The 18,057-nt window shown below is 49.3% G+C and overlaps 1 protein-coding gene and 1 pseudogene across 1 annotated transcript in view; one reads left to right on the top strand and one right to left on the bottom strand.

The window, feature by feature from the left end:
- The window catches only part of COL26A1 (collagen type XXVI alpha 1 chain), a 176,990-nt gene that overhangs the window by 154,386 nt on the left and 4,547 nt on the right, over positions 1 to 18,057 (bottom strand).
- Positions 5,780 to 6,178, top strand: LOC132477086 (histone H3.3A-like; annotated as a pseudogene).

The raw sequence follows: 18,057 nt of genomic DNA, 5'->3' as shown, positions 1-18,057 counted from the left end.
ATTTGCCATTTTACCATTTTACTGTTTGCCAAGCTGTACTCATCTCTCTGCAGACTGGTGACATAGCATGAGCCCCTGACTTTATATGGCTGCAAGGCTCTGATGGGCGTCATATCTGGTGGCCCACATCACTCCACTCCAATCCTTCCAGACCTCCAGAGGCTCCTCATGGCCCCCAGGATGAACCATTCTCACCTCCATCCTTGCTTCTGTCTCTCGTTCTCAGAACCCAGGGCCACACCATGCCAGGCCCCCTCCCACCCTCTTGCTGGGCCTTTGCTCACTCCTTGTCCTCAGTCTTCCCCATCTCTGCCTCTTCTTCCTCCGGAGGCACCTCAAATGTCACCCCTTTTGGGAAGCCTCCCCAGCTGTCCTGGGTACCACATTGCTCCTGCCTCTGTTTCCTTGTATTCCTTTGTCCAGACTTTTGTGACTCCAGACCTCCTGTGATAATTGTTCATTTAGTCTCCTCTATTGGACCGTGCTAATTGTTCATTTAGTCTCCTCTATTGGACTTTGAAGACAGTGACCGTCTCTGAACCATTTCTGCACACTCAGCAACCGTTTAACAGTCCCTGCTAAACCCTGGGCATCTGGAATATCTACATAATGACTGAAGACCGCTTCATTGAGGCTTCCAGGCGAATGTGTTAAAAGGCAGGACCCGGACTTCCCTGGTGGCGCAGTGGTTGAGAGTCCGCCTGCCAAGGCAGGGGACACGGGTTCATGCCCCCGTCCGGGAGGATCCCACATGCCGCGGAGTGGCTGGGCCCGTGAGCCATGGCCGCTGAGCCTGCACGTCTGGAGCCTGTGCTCCGCAACGGGAGAGGCCACAACAGTGAGAGGCCCGCGTACTGCAAAAACAAAACAAAACAAAAAAGGCAGGACCCAAGACTAAATATATTGACTTTCCTCCTTAACAAATCCTGTGTGATCTCAACTGTGCAAAATTATACATATATATATATATATATATGCAAGCACACAGCAAAGACCAAAGGAAATATGCCTCTCAAAAATGGAATTATTGGGAAAGGACAGTCTTTTCAACAAAATGTGTTGGGAAAATTGTACACACGTAATAGAATGACATTGTAATAGAATGACGTTGTAATAGAATGACGTTGAACCCTTACCTTACATCACTTACAAAAATTTACTCAAAATGGATCAAAGACTTAAATGTAAGTCCTAAAAGAATAAAACTCCTAGGGCAGAAAAGAAAAGAAAACATAGGGCCAAAGATTCTTGACACTGGATTTGGCAATGATTTCTTGGATATGACATGAAAAGCACAGGCAACAAAAGAAAATATAGATAAATTGGACAACATCAACATTTAAAACTTTTATGCATCAGAGAACAGTCAACAGAGTGAAAAGGCAACCCACACAATGGGAGAAAATATTTACAAATCACATATCTGATGAGGGGTTAATATCCAAAACACTGACAATTCAACAACAACAACAAAAAACCTGATTCAAAATTGGGCAAAGGACTTAAATAGCCATTTCTCTACAGATGATAAACAAATGGCCAATAAGCACGTGAAAAGATGCTAAACATCACTAATCACTGGAGAAATACAAATCAAAACCACCGCTTCACACCCATTAGGATGACTACTATCCAAAAAAATTTACAAAATAACAAGTGTTGGTAAGGATGTGGAGAAATCGGAACCCATTTGCACTGTTAGTGGGAACATAAAATTGTGCAGCCACCATGGGAAACAGTACGATGGTTCCTCAAAAAAGTTAAAAATAGAACTACCATATGGCACAGCAATTCCACTTCTAGGTATCTAGCCAAAAGAATTGAAAGCAGAGACTCAGAGAAATGTGTACACCCATGTCCTTATCAGCATTATTTACAATAGCCAGAAGGTGGAAGAAACCCAAGTGTCCATCAACAGATGAATGGATAAGCAAAATGTGGTCCACCCATACGATGGAATATTATTCGGCCTTAAAAATGGAGGAAATTTTGACACATGCTAGAGCATGGATGAGCCTTGAGGACATTATGCTAAATGAAATATGCTAGTTACAAAAGGACCAATACTGTATGATTCTACTTATACAAGGTACCTAGAGTAGTCAAAACCATAGCGAGAGAAAGTAGAATGGCAGTTGCCAGGGGCTGGCAGGGAGGAGGAAATGGAGGGTTAGTGTCTAATGGTTGCACAGTTTCTGTTTTGCAAGATCAAAAGGGTCTGGAGATGATAGTGGTGATGGTTGCACAGCAATGTGAATATACTTAATGCTAGTGAACTCTTCATGTAAAAGTGATTAAGGTGGTAAATTTTAAGTTGTGTGTATTCTATCACAATAAGAATTAAAAATTTTAAACCTACAAAAATGGAATTATAAATGATTTCTTTCTTTCCACTTTTACATATTTTCTGAATGATCTATGATAAATATAATCAGGGGGAAAATAAACCTTTTTTGAAAGAAGATGTCAGGCCCCTTTCACCTAAACATCTGTGCTGGCCACCGGAGCCTCAACCCCTGCTGCTCCCAGGCCTGCTGGGCAGAGAGCTTCCATCAGCTTTCTCTACCTGACACCAACATTTGGTTTCCATTCCCAACGCTTCACATAATTCTTGGAGATCAGCTCCTGCCGGTTTCGGGCCCAGCGGAAAGAAAGCGGCCCTTGGGAGGGTCAGCTTGCATCCCGTCGGGGTGCATTTGGCTGGGCCCGCACTGAGCTGTCTTGCCCAGACACCCCCCAGCCCCCAGAGCCCATCCATCCTGCCGGCTAACCACCCACTGTCAGTGGGGCAGGCAAATTTCCTGGTGCGCGGTAACCCAAGCCCCTCTCTGCTCCCCAAGGGCATGGCCAGGCTCTGTTATTAATCTTGGGGCAGATCCTATGTCCTAAGCTGAGACAGCTGTCCCCACATGCAGCTGCCCCGGGCCAGCAGGCAGACAACTTCCAGCCCTCCCACCTCCCTGCCAACGGCCAGCCAGGGAATTGAACTTTCCTTCCAAACCCCTTGCTCGTGCAATGCCTGGACCCTCACACTGCGTCATGGCCCAGTGGGCCCCTGTTCACTCCCTGGTTCATTCCAGGTTAGAATGCAACTCCAGGATCCTAAGTGACTTGGACTTCTTGGCCTAGAAAGCAACTGTGGTGTCCCAATTGGGCTGCGGTTGAATCAATAAGGGATTGTTTGAGCCCACGCTCCATGCTCAGCCCCAGGTTACCTGCTGGGGCAGACAAAGCCATCTAGGATGGGGCTCCTGACCCCAAGGGGCTCGAAGCCCAGCTGCAGAACAAGCACATGAAACAAGAATAAAGCAAGCCAGGACAGGACCTGGGGAAAGCTGCTCGTGGCGGCCACATGGCCAGGTGCTCCGCCATCCAGAAGGCAGAACAACCCACCCCAGGGGCCACTGTTCACTCTAGATTCCAAGTAGAACACACAGCCCTGATTCAAACAGCTCACTGAATGCTCCCACAGGAACTGGCTAGGATTAGTCCCATTTCACAGATGTGTAAACTGATGCAAGGTAATAGGAACTTGCCCACAGCTAGACGAGGCACCAAGGTTCTGATGTCAATTTGCCTGACTCTAAAGTTCTGAGTATTAGGTCTGTGCTTTTGGGACCACCCACTGCAGCCCAACTTGGCTGAACCTTTATAAACTGACCTGCCTACCTACTCACAGATGGCAGATGCCCACCCAGCATGAACCTACTTGGCTTTATCACCGATTTCTGGCTCCATATGGGCAGATTCCAGGGATATGGCAATAACCAAGGCAGACAATCCCAGGCCCCCGAAGCTTCCCTGCTAGGATGCGCCAAGATCCCAGGCACTGATGACTTTGGCCCTCTGTATTCTCTGGGACACAGCTGTGACTCAGTCTTAGCTGTCCCTGTGATTCCCCCACCAACGGGTGCAGAGGACCAGAGTTGGCCCACGCGGTCAGCCCCAGTCCATAGAAGCAACTGGACAGCTAACGCATGGACTAAAATACAGCTGGCATCAGTCTATAAAAGAGTGTCATGCCAGTCTGAAACACTGCTCTCTCGCCTTAGGAATTCTTTGGGCCACCTGTGGTTTTCAGGGAACACCATCTACCTGAGCACCAGTGTGGAAGGACATAGGTTCATGTTCTTGGCTCTGCTAAACAAGATGGCCCTTGGTTTTCATTTTAACTGCATTTCCCGGCATAGGACAAGCTGGGTGGGAGGAGGGAGGAATTCACATGCTCCCCACTCCCAGTGCAGCATCTGCCTCCCCACCCGCTTCAAACAGATGCTGGCTTTGTTAGAGAAAAAGATAGACCAAACAGAAGCTGATAGCTCATGGTCTAGGACCAGGGCTGTTTTCAGGAAGAATAAGTTGTCACTGATGGGGAAGGAGAGGGCAGATGCGTGATAATGGCAGAAATAATTTAGCCTCATCAGAACGATCGGCCCTACAAGGAGTCTAGAAACCGCAGTCTATTATTAGGCTATTTGTTTAATAAAGGGGGGATGAAAGGGAGGGAAAGGTGGGTGAATCCTGGGTCCTCGGACTCCAAAAATATCCTATCTATAAACCAAGAAGTGAGGCAAATATACCATCATCTTCTAACCACGTCCAGGACCCACACATTGTCTGCCTCTCTTCAGAGTAAACAAGGAGGAGAAGAGGCAGCAGAGAAGATGACTCTGGGGGAGATCAAAGCACAACCCACTTTCCTTTCTCTCTCCTCAGAGCCCTCTACCTCACCATCCTTTGTAAGAAAGATGAAGCCTCGGGCTTCCCTGGTGGCGCAGTGGCTGAGAGTCCGCCTGCCAATGCAGGGCACACGGGTTCGTGCCCCGGTCCGGGAAGATCCCACATGCTGCGGAGCGGCTGGGCCCGTGAGCCATGGCCGCTGAGCCTGCGCGTCCGGAGCCTGTGCTCCGCAACGGGAGAGGCCACAACAGTGAGAGGCCCGTGTACCGCAAAAAAAAAAAGAAAAGAAAAATGAAGCCTCATTCTTCCAACTCAACCAAGATGTTGACTTACACAGTGACCAACACACACACACATACACACAAACGTACACACACACACACACATTGTTAGACTATAGGATTCTCTACCTCAAAAACCCTAGAGGGCCTCCCTGGTGGCGCAGTGGTTAAGAGTCCGCCTGCCGATGCAGGGGATACGGGTTCGTGCCCCGGTCTGGGAGGATCCCATATGCCGCGGAGCGGTTGGGCCCGTGAGCCATGGCCGCTGGGCCTGCGCATCCGGAGCCTGTGCTCCGCAACGGGAGAGGCCACAACAGTGAGAGGCCCGCATACCGCAAAAAGAAAAAAAAAAAAAAAAAAAAAAGAACCCCTAGAGAACCACCTGAAAAACCATCAAAATATTTTTTTTAATGCCTTATGGTAGCAAGACATAAAATCAACGTACCCCATATCAACAGCTTTCCTATTTGCCAGACATCAACATTTAAAAGTGTCAGGGAACAAAAAGAACTCATTCACGATAGCAATAAAAACTACAAAATGCCTAAGAATAAATCTAACAAGCTCTGGATAAATGGAGCAGAAAGACTGAAAAACACACAGTATTATAAACATTGAATTCTATTAATCCATTAAGTCAACACAGCCTAGATCAAAATCCCAACAGCATGTTTTATAGAACAAGAAAAGATGATTCTAAAATTCACCCAAGATCTTTCAATTGTGTTCGCTGCTGCCGCCGCGCCGCTGTCGCTCTCCAACGCCAGCGCTGCCTCTAGCTCGCGGAGCTCCAGCAGAAGGAGAAGTGGGGTAAGTCAGGAGGTCTCTTTACCATGGCTCGTACAAAGCAGACTGCCCGCAAAGCGAGCGGTGGTAAAGCACCGAGGAAGCAACTGGCTACAAAAGCCGCTCGCAAGAGTGCGCCCTCTACTGGAGGGGTGAAGAAACCTCATCGTTACAGACCTGGTACCGTGGCGCTCCGTGAAACCAGACGTTATCAGAAGTCCACTGAACTTCTGATTCGCAAACTTCCCTTCCAGAGCCTGGTGCGGGAAATTGCTCAGGACTTCAAAACAGATCTGCGCTTCCAGAGTGCAGCTATTGGTGCTTTGCAGGAGGCAAGTGAGGCCTAGCTAGTTGGCCTTTTTGAAGACCCCAACCTGTGTGCTATCCATGCCAAATGTGTAACAATTATGCCAAAAGACATCCAGCTATAGCGCGCCGTGTACGTGGAGAAGGTGCTTAAGAATCAACTATGATGGGAAACATTTCATTCTTTAAAAAAAAAAAAAAGAAAAAAATTTCTCTTCCTGTTATTGGTAGTTCTGAACGTTAGATTTTTTCCCCCACACGGAGTCAAAAGGTACCTAAGTATATGATTGCAGGTGGAAAAATAGGGGACAGAAATCAGGTATTGGCAGTTTTTCCATTTTCATTTGTGTGTGAATTTTTAATATAAATGTGGGGACATAAAGCATTAATGCAGGTCAAAATGTTTCAGTGAACAAGTTTCAGCAGTTCAACTTTATAACAATTATAAATAAACCTGTCAAATTTTTCTGGACAATGCCAGCGTTTGGATTTTTTGGGGATTTTTTTAAAACAAGTAAATTTCTTATTGACTGCAACTAAATGGTGTTTGTAGCATTTTTATCATACAATAGATTCCATCCATTCACTATACTTTTCTAACTGAGTTGTCCTATATGCAAGTACATGTTTTTAATGTTGTCTGTCTTCTGTGCTCTTCCTGTAAGTTTGCTATTAAAATACATCAAACTATTAAAATAAATAAATAAATAAATTTTAAAAAATAAAATAAAATTCACCCAAAAGAAAAAGTGTACAAATGCTAAGAATATTTTGATAAAGATGAACAGCAAAGAGGAATTGCTCTATCAACTAACAAAACATAGAATAAGGATATAGTAATTAAAATAGTGTAGTTTTGGCACCAGATCAGATTAAGAGTTCAGAAAAAGGGCTGTGTACATAGGGAAGTTTAGTATGTGATAAAAGTGGTATTTCAAATTATTGGGAATAGATGGATTTTTCAGTAGAAGTGTGAGGGGAGGTTTGCAGGGGAAAAAAAACAAAAGTTAAATCCCTACCTCACAGCCTCTGTAAAAACTTCAGTGGGAAGGCCATGCCCTTATCATGACTCTTTACACAAGGCTGAGTCTTAACAGGTTTCTGAGGCTCAAAGCCACTTTCAGTCTTAATACTGTTTGAAATCTAACCTCAATCCAACTCTTCAAGGCCCCAAATCTTTCCCTTTTCATTTCCATTTGTGCTGTAGGCTAAATAATGCCCCATCCTAATCCCAGGAACCTGTGAATATTTATCTCACATGGTAAAAAGGACTTTGCAGATGTGATTAAACTAAGGATCTTGAGGTGGGGAGCTGATCCTGGATTATTATCCAAGTGGGCCCAATCTAATCACAAGGGTCTTATAAAATGGAGGCAGGAGGATCAGAGTCAGAGAGAGAGGCTGGAGGAGGCCCTTTGAAGATGGAGGAAGGAGCTATAAGTCAAGGAGTGCCATCAGCCTCTAGAAGCTGGAAAAAGCGAGGAAATGGATTCTTCCCTCGACCCTCCAGAAGGACCAATCCTGCGAATACCTTTTATCCCAGTGAGACCCACTTCAGACTTCTAACCTTGAGAACTGTAAGATAATAAATTTGTGCAGTTTTAAGCCACAAAGTTTATGGCCATTTGTTACAGCAGCAGTAGGAAACTAACACAGCTTGCAAAGTGGTTAGTCCTTTCCTGGATGCTCTCTGTGATTCGGGCACTCTGCAAGAACCAAGAGATACAGCACCAAACAAGATCCCTGCCCTCAGAGAATTGACAGTCTTAGCATAGACAACTATTAACTAATTATCAATCAATTAATTATAGGATTGACTTACAGTTATCATGAACTTCTAAGTATGAGAGTAAGCTCTGAGGGCATTTAACAAAAGGGCCTTACCTTACCTTGTGGAGGGGGGGCCAGCAAAAGGTTCCCTGAAGATGTGATGTTTAAGCGGATCTCTAAGCTTTGAGCAGGAACTAGCTAGGCCAAGAAAAAGCAAAAACTGATCAAGGCAGTGCAAAGGCCCTGAGGCAGGAAGCAGCTTGAGATTAAAAGGTAGCCAGTGATGAGCAGAGCACCCAGAGAGACAAGAAGCAGGCTAGACGGGGTTCGACTGGGCTCCCTCCAAGCCCCTGATATAGGGGTCTCTCCCATCAGTTCAGCTGCCTCTCCAGGAAGGTACGTATTCAGAGCTCTTGCATGAAGACTTTCAGGATCTGAGCTAATTGTCATCGTCAGCTAGGAGACAAAAGAGAGGGAGAGCCTGGCAAACCCTGTAGAGGCCCAGGATCCCATGACCCCAGAAACAGAAGGTGTCCGGGCAGGTTGAGACCTCTCAGAAGGGAGAATCAGCCGTCTGGCCAAGTCAATCAGGGAGGGGCAGGAAGAGGTAAGTGCTGATTCCCCAGATAAGCCCTTGCAGGAATGACAAAAATGTCAGATGCCAGAGGCAACTGGCGGGGGTGCAGACAGCTGGAGCCAAATCAGAAGGAAACTGCCACCTTCTCCCCAAAGGCCCTGGCGCCTCCGGGGGCCAGCAGGGCCGGCAGGGTCAGCGGGCAACCTGCAGCAGGGCCAGATTCCAGAAGGTACTCTCTGGGGAAGAGGGAAGCCTGAGCCTTTCACAATGGCTCCAAGCAGAGAAGCCCCTCTGCCGGGCCTCCTGCGTGCTAGGAACTGGGGGACTTCTCAGCAAATGTCACACAGTCCCTGACCTTCCAGAATGTGGAAGGGGGAGGGGACCAGACCCTTTCAAAGACATAAAATGTTTGCCCCCAGGCTTGTTCAGAGGGCGGACTGGGCTGGAGGGAGCTGCAAAGGTGGGGCCCTCGGCCAGTGAGCAGGTTGCACTGAGTAATAATGAGCCTGCATGTTTAATAAACACATTTCCTCATTTGATCTCAGCCCAATCCTATTAGTTTCAGGTTACTTGTGAGGCGCTGAGTCAATGAAGGGAAGCACTGGCCTGACTGTGGGTCCCCCAGTCCCTTCTCCCCCATCCTGGGGCCACACAGGGTCCCCTCAGCTGTCACACTCCCGGGACACAAAGTTCCTCAGAACTCGCCACGGGCATCTCAGGACCCCAGACCCGCCAACCTGCTCGCCAGTCATATTTTGAGGGCGACCCTCTGTGCTCATCCACCGCCCCACCCCACCCAGTGGTGGAAGCTCTGCTGGGAGGAGGACCAGCCCCCATCCCTCACTCTTGGCCTTGAAAACCTGAGCAGGCTCTCAGGGGTTCCGAAACCCTGACAGGACCCTCCCTTCTGTATTTCTCTGGCTCCTCCACTGCACCCGGGTGGGCAACTGCAGGGCGAGGTTGCAAATGACCCCAGCCAGAGGTCCTTTGCAAAAGGCAGAGGGCACCATAACTGCTGAGGCATTTAACCTTGACCCACTAGGCCAGCGTTCCCCAGAGCACCGCGTCTGGAACACCAACCAACACGCTCCCCAGAGACGGATCCAGTGGTCCCAGATGTCTGCGAAACTCCTCTTTTCCCCAAGCTTTGCAAGGTCCATCATCACACTGCCCACTCTGGGAAAGCCTTTATCATTTCATGGAGCTGCATAGAGTGTCTACTAGATACTGTTCTAAGCCCTTTATGAAAATTAACTCATTGAAGCCCCAGAATGACCTGAGGAAGTAAACCCATGCCCATTTTACATATGAGACTGAGGCACAGAGAGGTCAGATGATTCGGTCAGGGCCACCCAGAGTGGGGATTCAGACCCAGACCGCCTGGCTCCAGAGCCTGCTCTTCACACCCTCCCTCTTTCTTAAGGAAACTCTTGAGCTTGGTTCACAGAGCATTTCCCAGGCTGCTTCTCATAACTTCCATTAACACCTGACGGAACAAGCTTGGCAACATCGTTACAGGCAGCAGGGGAGCTGGCAAAGGTCAGCAGTCAGCTGGCCAGCTCTGACCTTCCCACCCATCACTCCGGACGCGGCTGGGGGTAGGGCAGACAGAGGCCCAGAAGGTGGGAGCCCCCGCCTCTTGCCCAAGTGTTACAGAATTAACCTGGACTGGGTCCAGCTTCTTTCAAGGTGGTCTTGTCCAGGCCGCCAAAGAAACATCTAGACCCTGGTTTCAGGGAGGCAGGGAAAGGAAGCCCAGGCAAGGAAGCTGGGGACCCCTGACTCTTCAGAGAGGAGAACAGCGTGCCGTGTGTCTCCTTCCATAGGATCTGCTTCAGGATTCCTGAAAATCCTCTAACAGTTAGTTATTGTTACTCTATTCCCCTGCTCCAGGCAGAGCTGGTCTGGGTCCAGCTTGCACACTCTCGAAGCGGCAGTGAAGTGTCGGACCAGCTCAAGCCAAGAGAAGCCTGCAGCCGTGTTCTTATTGCCATAGGAATTGTTTCTCTGGGAATGGATTTTAAAATAACAGAGAAGCTGAGGGGGGAGAGGACAGCCAGAGGAAGGGCGAGGAGATTCAGAAAACCCTGGGGCCTTAAGAAAAGGCCTCGCCAGATATTTACATCGAGGCCATTCCATGTGATTTTCCACCCAATCCTACTTCAAAGGAAGAAGCAGGACCCCCTAAAGCGGGTGGCCTCTGTGGCTCCCCTAAATGTGGCTTCCAGAGCTGGCCTGGTGGGGGGTGGAGCACAGAGAAGGACCTCACTCCAGGACCTCTTAGAAGGACAGAACTGCACGGGGGCAGAGGCCACCCCCTCAGCTTCCCAGAGGACAGAGGTCAAGGCACTTGTTCACTTACTTGCTCAAAAAGCAACCACGGAACACCTGATACGCGCAAGCCTGCGCTAGATGTTAAAAATACAAGTATTTTACAAAAACACAAGGTGCGTGAACACCACGCTTTGTTGCCTTTTCAAAGCTGCGAAAACACTGGGGAGTCTTTGCAAGGTTCCAGGAAGCAAAACAGCCAGCTTCTGGCATCCCACAGGCACCGGGAAAGTCCAGGAGCCCCAGGCTGCAACCTGTTCCGGCCTGTCCGTGGTCCAGCAAGTGGCCGGATGCTGCCAAATGCACAGACTCTGAGCGCTCGTCACTCGGCAGCTCCATCCCCACTGCCCCAGCCCTGTTTCATGGTTCCTGACACTGCCTGTTAGCTGCCTCCCTCCTCCGGCCCCATCTCCTCCACACCAGTAACGCTGACACAGGACCCACTGTGACCAAGCCTCGACCCAAAGCCCAAGCTCCTTAGGGCTGGCAGAAAAGGGGCTTCACCCTCAGGCTCCAAAGGCCCCACCTGCCCCACACTCGCAGCCCTTGGTCCAGCCACTCTGAACTCAACTGCACAAACCATACATGTCAGGCACCGTCACACCTCCCAGCCCTTACACAGCTGTCCTGCCGCCTGAAATGTCCCCCCCAGTCACTCCAGAGAACACCCCCCCTCACCCTACAAGACCCACTTCAAACGTGATTCCTCTAGAAAGGCCTTGGCATGTAGCCTTGGTCCACCAGGCCAGCGTTTCCCAAGGTATGGAGTCTGGAACATCATCCCAACAAAAGGATTCCACAGCCTCATATGTTTGCAAAACCCCCCCTTCTTGGCAATCTTTGCAAGGTTAGCACACTATACACCACAAGCATGAACAGAATGTTTAGTACATATTTCTCTAAGCAATTTATTAATTTTAACTCATCTAAGCCTAGAATAACCTTATGAAGTAGATCATCCCCATTTTACAGAGGAGAAAACCGAGGCACAAAGACACTCCAAACTCCCACACACCTAACTCCCCTAAACAGGTACTTGTTCATACGTCCCTTGCCTACCTGGCCCACTTTGCACACATTTGTGTCACAGCAAATTCCACACTTGCTCCTGGGTCTTCCCCAGCCAGCCTCTGAGCTCATCAAGGGCAGAGGCTGAGTCTGAATCAGCAATCATCTCACTACCCCCAGCACCAAGCATGCAGTAGGTGCTTGTAGTAACTTCCTGAATGTAAGGCTCCAGGGAACCTGGATCCAGTGGCAGGGAAAAGGCCCACAGGTCGGGGTGGGGTGGGGTGGAAAGGGGATCATTCACCCCCCTGGAGTTTACAGAGAACCCCTCCCATTCAGGGCTCAGGGCAGAACACCCCTTCCCCCATGGTTCAGCCCCCAGCTTCAGCCTACAACCGACCGACTGTGGGATCGGAAAAGGTTGGGTGGTTAAATGCCCAGCCTGGATAAGCTCACATGTCCAAGAGGCAGGGGTGGATGGTGGGCAGCCCAGGCTCAGGGCACAGGCCCGGCTCATGCACTCATGTCCCAGGTGGGCCCATCAGGGCCATGCTAGGGGCGAAACAGGTAGGAGAAATGATTCCATCTGTGGGGAAGGAGAGCAGGAAGTGAGTTCTCGGTACAAAAACCACCAGCAATCACGGATACAGGAGGCACAGGGAGCCGCCCACAGAGACGGGAGCAGAGCAGTCCAGGAAGACTTCCTGAAGGAGGGGGTGTGTGACTGCCCCCAGAAGAGGGTGGAGCCGAGGTATGAGGTGGGGAGGGGACAGGCCAAGCACCTCAGCTCAGCAGAAAGAACAAGAAAGAGGTTTCGGAGTCAGAGTCTAGAGAACCAGGCAGGGGAACTGGGGTGATGGGGCCAGAAGACCCCTGAATTCCCCCAGGGCACGGGGTCTCCCACTGCAGGTCTTAAGCCAGAGGGGCTGTGGAATCAATTTTCTGAGTCTTGGCAAGCACTTTTTTATGAACTAGATAGAGTACCATAAAAAAGAAAGTATCACATATGGTAATAGTAAGCATGATTTTGTGAAACTTATTTCAGGGGTGTGTGTGTGTGTGTGTGTGTGTGTAAGTGCGCGCGCATGGACTCAAGCACCATATAAAAGGTATTTCCTACTACGGGTCATGATGAAAGAATCTCAAAAAAAAACCTGCTTGGGGAGGCCATTAAATACAGCTCTCCAGGACCTAGACTTCCTGAGTCAAGTGTGGGTCTGGATACCCAATTCTTTAATCACCCAGTTCACCGTGATGAGCCAATCAGCGACCTGCTGTATCTAAGACCAGCTAAATAATCTGTGGGACTCATGGCAAAATGAAGTTAAGGGACCCCTCATTCAAAAAGCTGGGTCATTAAAGATAGTAAAATACAAAGTGTTTTCCTCTCTTCTGGGGTCTCTGTCTCTCTGTCTCTCTCAACCTGTCATTTGTTTAGTGTTTCCTGTGTGCTCCCTCGTGCACAGGGATCCTTGGGGGGCAAGTGCAGACCACTCCCTGCAACTCCACGCTGTGTAAGTGCGCTTGCCACCCTTCCCACCAGCCAGCGGACTGAAGTACAGCGCCCCGGTCTGGAGCAGGGAAGTCAAGCCAGGCATATCCCCTTCCCCGGGGCCCACCATCGTACGTCGGATGGGCAACGCTTCAGGGTATTGCGATCTCTCCCCAGGACACACTAGGATCGGTGTGGCCAGAGGCTCTCCCCTGCTGAGTCACCCTTTAAGCACAGGGTAGCACTGCCAGCCCAGGGCCGGGACTGCAGCCGCCATGTCCCACTTCAGGGTGGCACGGGGTGCAGGCACCCAATCCCAACCCTCTCTGAGCCCACACCCAGCCTCCAGCCAGAGGCAGAGGGTGGCAGTGGGTACTGAGCAGGGGTGGAGAGGGGGAGGCCAGGTGGACCTGGGGTGCCAGAGGGGTGGGGAGTGAGTAGCGGAGAACCCACCCCAGGGAGGCGGTAGGAGGTGGTGAGAGGTGGGTCATGGTCAAAGCTGAGGGTCAATTTCCTGGTGCCCCATGGTCCCATCAGACTTCACTTACAAAGCACTCATTTAAGAATAAGAGTATCGAGAATTTGGAGATGGTGAGCGCAAAGCATTAAACTCCAAGCAGGGACCCTGCTGAGCATTGCGCCCTGGCCTTTGCACTGGTCAAATGGTCCTGCCTGGGAAGCCGGGGGTGGGGATGGGGAGGCTGGACCAGGAAGAACGGGGAGGAAATAGCGCGGTCTAGCACTGTCATCATAGCAGGGATTAGACCCTTTCTGAAACTGACTCCCAGAGAATTTCTCAACGGAAAACCATAGCAGTAGCAAGTTCTGAAATCCATCCCGTCATTTCTTAGAATAGTCTGAAAATGGGTAAATACCCTAACGTCAGGCCAGAATATAGCTGTGCTTCTAAAAGAGCAGGAGCAAGTCCCTGTGAGCCACCCTGAAGCCTCCTTCCCCAAAGCTCCCCGTCATCTCTGAAAGGGGTCTTTACATCCACAGAGAGTATGTGACCTGTGCCACTGGGACTGCAAAGTGACCCCCCGTGGGACCCACATCCGCTTTGGATTCAGGGCCTTGGTGGGTCCTTGGTGGATGCGATCTGGTTCACTCCACACAACCGACAGAGCCCAACTCTCTTTTGGGCCCTGGGCTGGGTCGCAAACAGGTGGGTGATGTCCCACCTGGCACTCACAGTCTAACGGGGGACATGGCAGGGAGGACACAGGAAGGGAACATCTGGACACAGCTTAGCTCTGTCACCATGATGCAGCCTTTTTTGACCGTGGACATCTGGGGAAAGGCTGTCCAACTTTTGAGGATTCAGGGTACACGTGTCCTTGCTCCATCCCCAAGACTCACTCCACATCCCCCCAGAACTGCCTTAAACCTGGGCGAGAGGAGCCCCATCCTGGGCACTGAGGTTTCAAGGACCCCAATCTGGCCCCTCTCCAGCCACACCACACCCCACAGGGCGAGGAGACTATGGGGCCTAGGGGACGTGACCCTCCAGAGACCACAGCCCCCCTTATGGAGCAAAGGTGGGTACCCAGGGGCCTGGAACTCCCTCCCCAAACAGCTGGGCACACTCAAGCAGGAGGTATGGCCAAGTGGCAGTTGTCAGGGTAAGGAAAGGGGATTCTGGGCTGGACTAGAGTGTCCACAGGGTGTGGGTGAGGCCTGACCAGGGCGAGGTATCTGGTGGGACACGGAGGGAAGGGGAAGGTGGCTCTTCCTGCACTGCCAAGTTCCCACACAAAATTCATGGAGGCAAGACTTCTAAACCTGAGCCTCCACCCCCACCCCCAGGTCACGAGGAGGGTGTGTTTGTCAAGGTCAATGACAGAATTTATTTTATTTAACAGTCCGTAAGCTTGAATTATACCTTTTAAATATTTAGACATACAATGTGTGGGCTTCCCTCTGTACACTTGCCCCAGACCCCTCAAATGTGAGGAGTGGGTCAGGCTGGCAGGTGGTATAGGCCAGGGAAGGCCGCTCTCATCCCCACAAGGCTATTTTGACCCAGCATCATTGAAGCGTCATCTTCAAATGTATCCCAAGAAAAACCTGCTTATGGGAATACAAAATGGTGTAACTTCTATGGCGGGAAATTTGACACTATCTGGCAGAATTACGCGTGCATTTATCTTTTCACTCAGAAAATCCGCTTTAAAAAATGCATCCTAAAGATTCATTTGCAAAAATATGAAATGAATAACTCACAAGGCTATTTATTATGGCATTACACGTGACACAAAAGGTTAGAACAACACGATGTCTCTCAGTAGGGGACTTGCTGAAAAAACTACAGTCATTGGCACCACCGAGAACTACAGAGCTACAAAAATGAATACAGGAGGGAATTCTCTGGAGGTCCAGTTGTTAGGGCTCAGCACTTTCCTTCAGGGGCCTGGATTAGATCCCTGGTCGGGGAACTAAGATCTCGCAAACCGCAGGGCGTGGCCAAAAAAAAAAAAAAAAAAGAATGCAGGAGATGAACATTCTGGTGATGGCTGGACAACCCTCTGAATGTATTTAGTACCACCAAACTGTACACTTAAAGATGGTTAAGATGGTAAGCTTTATGTGTATTTTAACCACGAATTTTTTTTTTTTTTTTTTTTTTTTTTTTTTTTTTTTTTGGTACGCGGGCCTCTCACTGCTGTGGCTTCTCCCGTTGCGGAGCACAGGCTCTGGATGCACAGGCTCAGCGGCCATGGCTCACGGGCCCAGCCCCTCCGCAGCATGTGGGATCTTCCTGGACCGGGGCACGAACCCGTGTCCCCTGCATCGGCAGGCGGACTCTCAACCATTGTGCCACCAGGGAAGCCCAACCACAAATTTTTAAATCGTGAAAAACAAAATGAATGCAGAAGCTATCTATGCCCTGATCTAGAGCAATCTCCACAGTACAATGTGAAACAAAAAAAGCCAAGTGCAGAACAGTGTTACTAGAGCACCACCTCTGCATGAGAAAAAAAGGAAGGGCTAAACAACAAGGTTCTACTGTATAGCACAGGGAACTATATTCAATATCCTGTGATAAACCACCATGGAAAAGAATATAAAAAAGAATTATGTATATGTATACATATATATGAATCCCTTTGCTGTACAGCAGAAATTAACACATTGTAAATCAACTAAACTTCATTAAAATTTTTTTTTATAAAAGGAAGACACACTCACACACTTACATTTGCAAAATGAAACAATGGAAAGATAAATCAAAAATGAATTCAAAACATGATTCCCGGGGCTTCCCTGGTGGCGCAGTGGTTGAGAATCTGCCTGCTAATGCAGGGGACACGGGTTCGAGCCCTGGTCCGGGAAGATCCCACATGCCGCGGAGCAACTAGGCCCGTGAGCCACAACTACTGAGCCTGCGCATCTGGAGCCTGTGCTCTGCAACAAGAGAGGCCGCGATAGTGAGAGGCCCGCGCACAGCGATGAAGAGTGGTCCGCACTTGCCTCAACTAGAGAAAGCCCTCGCACAGAAACGAAGACCCAACAGCAAAAATAAATAAATTAATTAATAAACTCCTACCCCCAATATTTTCTAAAAAACAAACAAACAAACAAAAAACATGATTCCCTACAAATAGTAGATAAGCGGGAAATTATTTATGCAAGTATTCCAGTAATTAAATGAAAAAGAAATGTCAGAATTAGAAGAGGACCGTTTTGTAACCCTTAATGAAATAATGACCTAGGCAGTGATCATCAACACCTGTTAACATCACAAGAGGAGAGATGACAAGATGTTGTGTGATTCCTGATATGATTCTGTTTTTGTTTTTTTGTGTGTTTTTTTGTGGTACGCGGGTCTCTCACGGTTGTGGCCTCTCCCGTTGCGGAGCACAGGCTCTGGACGCACAGGCTCAGTGGCCATGGCTCACAGGCCCAGCTACTCCGCAGCATGTGGGATCCTCCTGGACTGGGGCACGAACCTGTGTCCCCTGCATTGGCAGGTGGACTCCCAACCACTGCGCCACCAGGGAAGCCCCCTGATATGATTCTTTTTTTTTTTTTTTTTTTTTTTGTGGTACGCGGGCCTCTCACTGTTGTGGCCTCTCACGTTGTGGAGCACAGGCTCCGGACGCGCAAGCTCAGCGGCCATGGCTTACGGGCCCAGCCGCTCTGCGGCATGTGGGATCTTCCCGGACCGGGGCAAGAACCTGTGTCCCCTGCATCGGCAGGTGGACTCTCAACCACTGCGTCACCAGGGAAGCCCCCGATATGATTCTTAATGGAAGAAGGCTACACAACCATAGAGGTAATTTTGCCCAAACAAATAATAATAATAAGGAGGAGGAGAAGGAACCAAAATCCAGTCGAGCCTCCCTATCCAATTTCCAATTTTCTGGACACACTGAGGACAGGGGAACACATTCACAGGCACCATCAGGATATAATCAAACAAATCCTGAACAAGGAAAACGCTATCAAAGCCTAGTTGCTTCCAAAGAAATTGCAAAGTAAAGAGAGCAAAGAAGGAGGGAACCTATAGGCAGTGGTATTCCGGTGAAGGTTTGACACCCAGCTCTCCAGGAAAAAATTGCCATGCTCCCCCATATTAATCAGCTCAGGCTTTCATAACAAAACGCCAGAGACTGGGTGACTTAGGCACCAGACATTTATTTCTCAGATCTGGAGGCTGGGAAGTCCAAGATCAAGGCTGATTTAGTTCCTGGTGAGGACCATCTTTCTGGCTTGCACACAGCAGAGTTCTCTCTGTGTCTTCACATGGGAAGGAGAGAGAGAGAAAGAGAGAAACGGCACCCTGGTCTCTCTTCCTCTTCTTATAAGGACACAAATCCCATCGT

The sequence above is a fragment of the Mesoplodon densirostris genome, chromosome 16 (genome assembly GCF_025265405.1).
Source record: "Mesoplodon densirostris isolate mMesDen1 chromosome 16, mMesDen1 primary haplotype, whole genome shotgun sequence".
Taxonomy (NCBI): Eukaryota; Metazoa; Chordata; class Mammalia; order Artiodactyla; family Ziphiidae; genus Mesoplodon; species Mesoplodon densirostris.
This window is presented reverse-complemented; position numbering and strand designations above follow the sequence as displayed.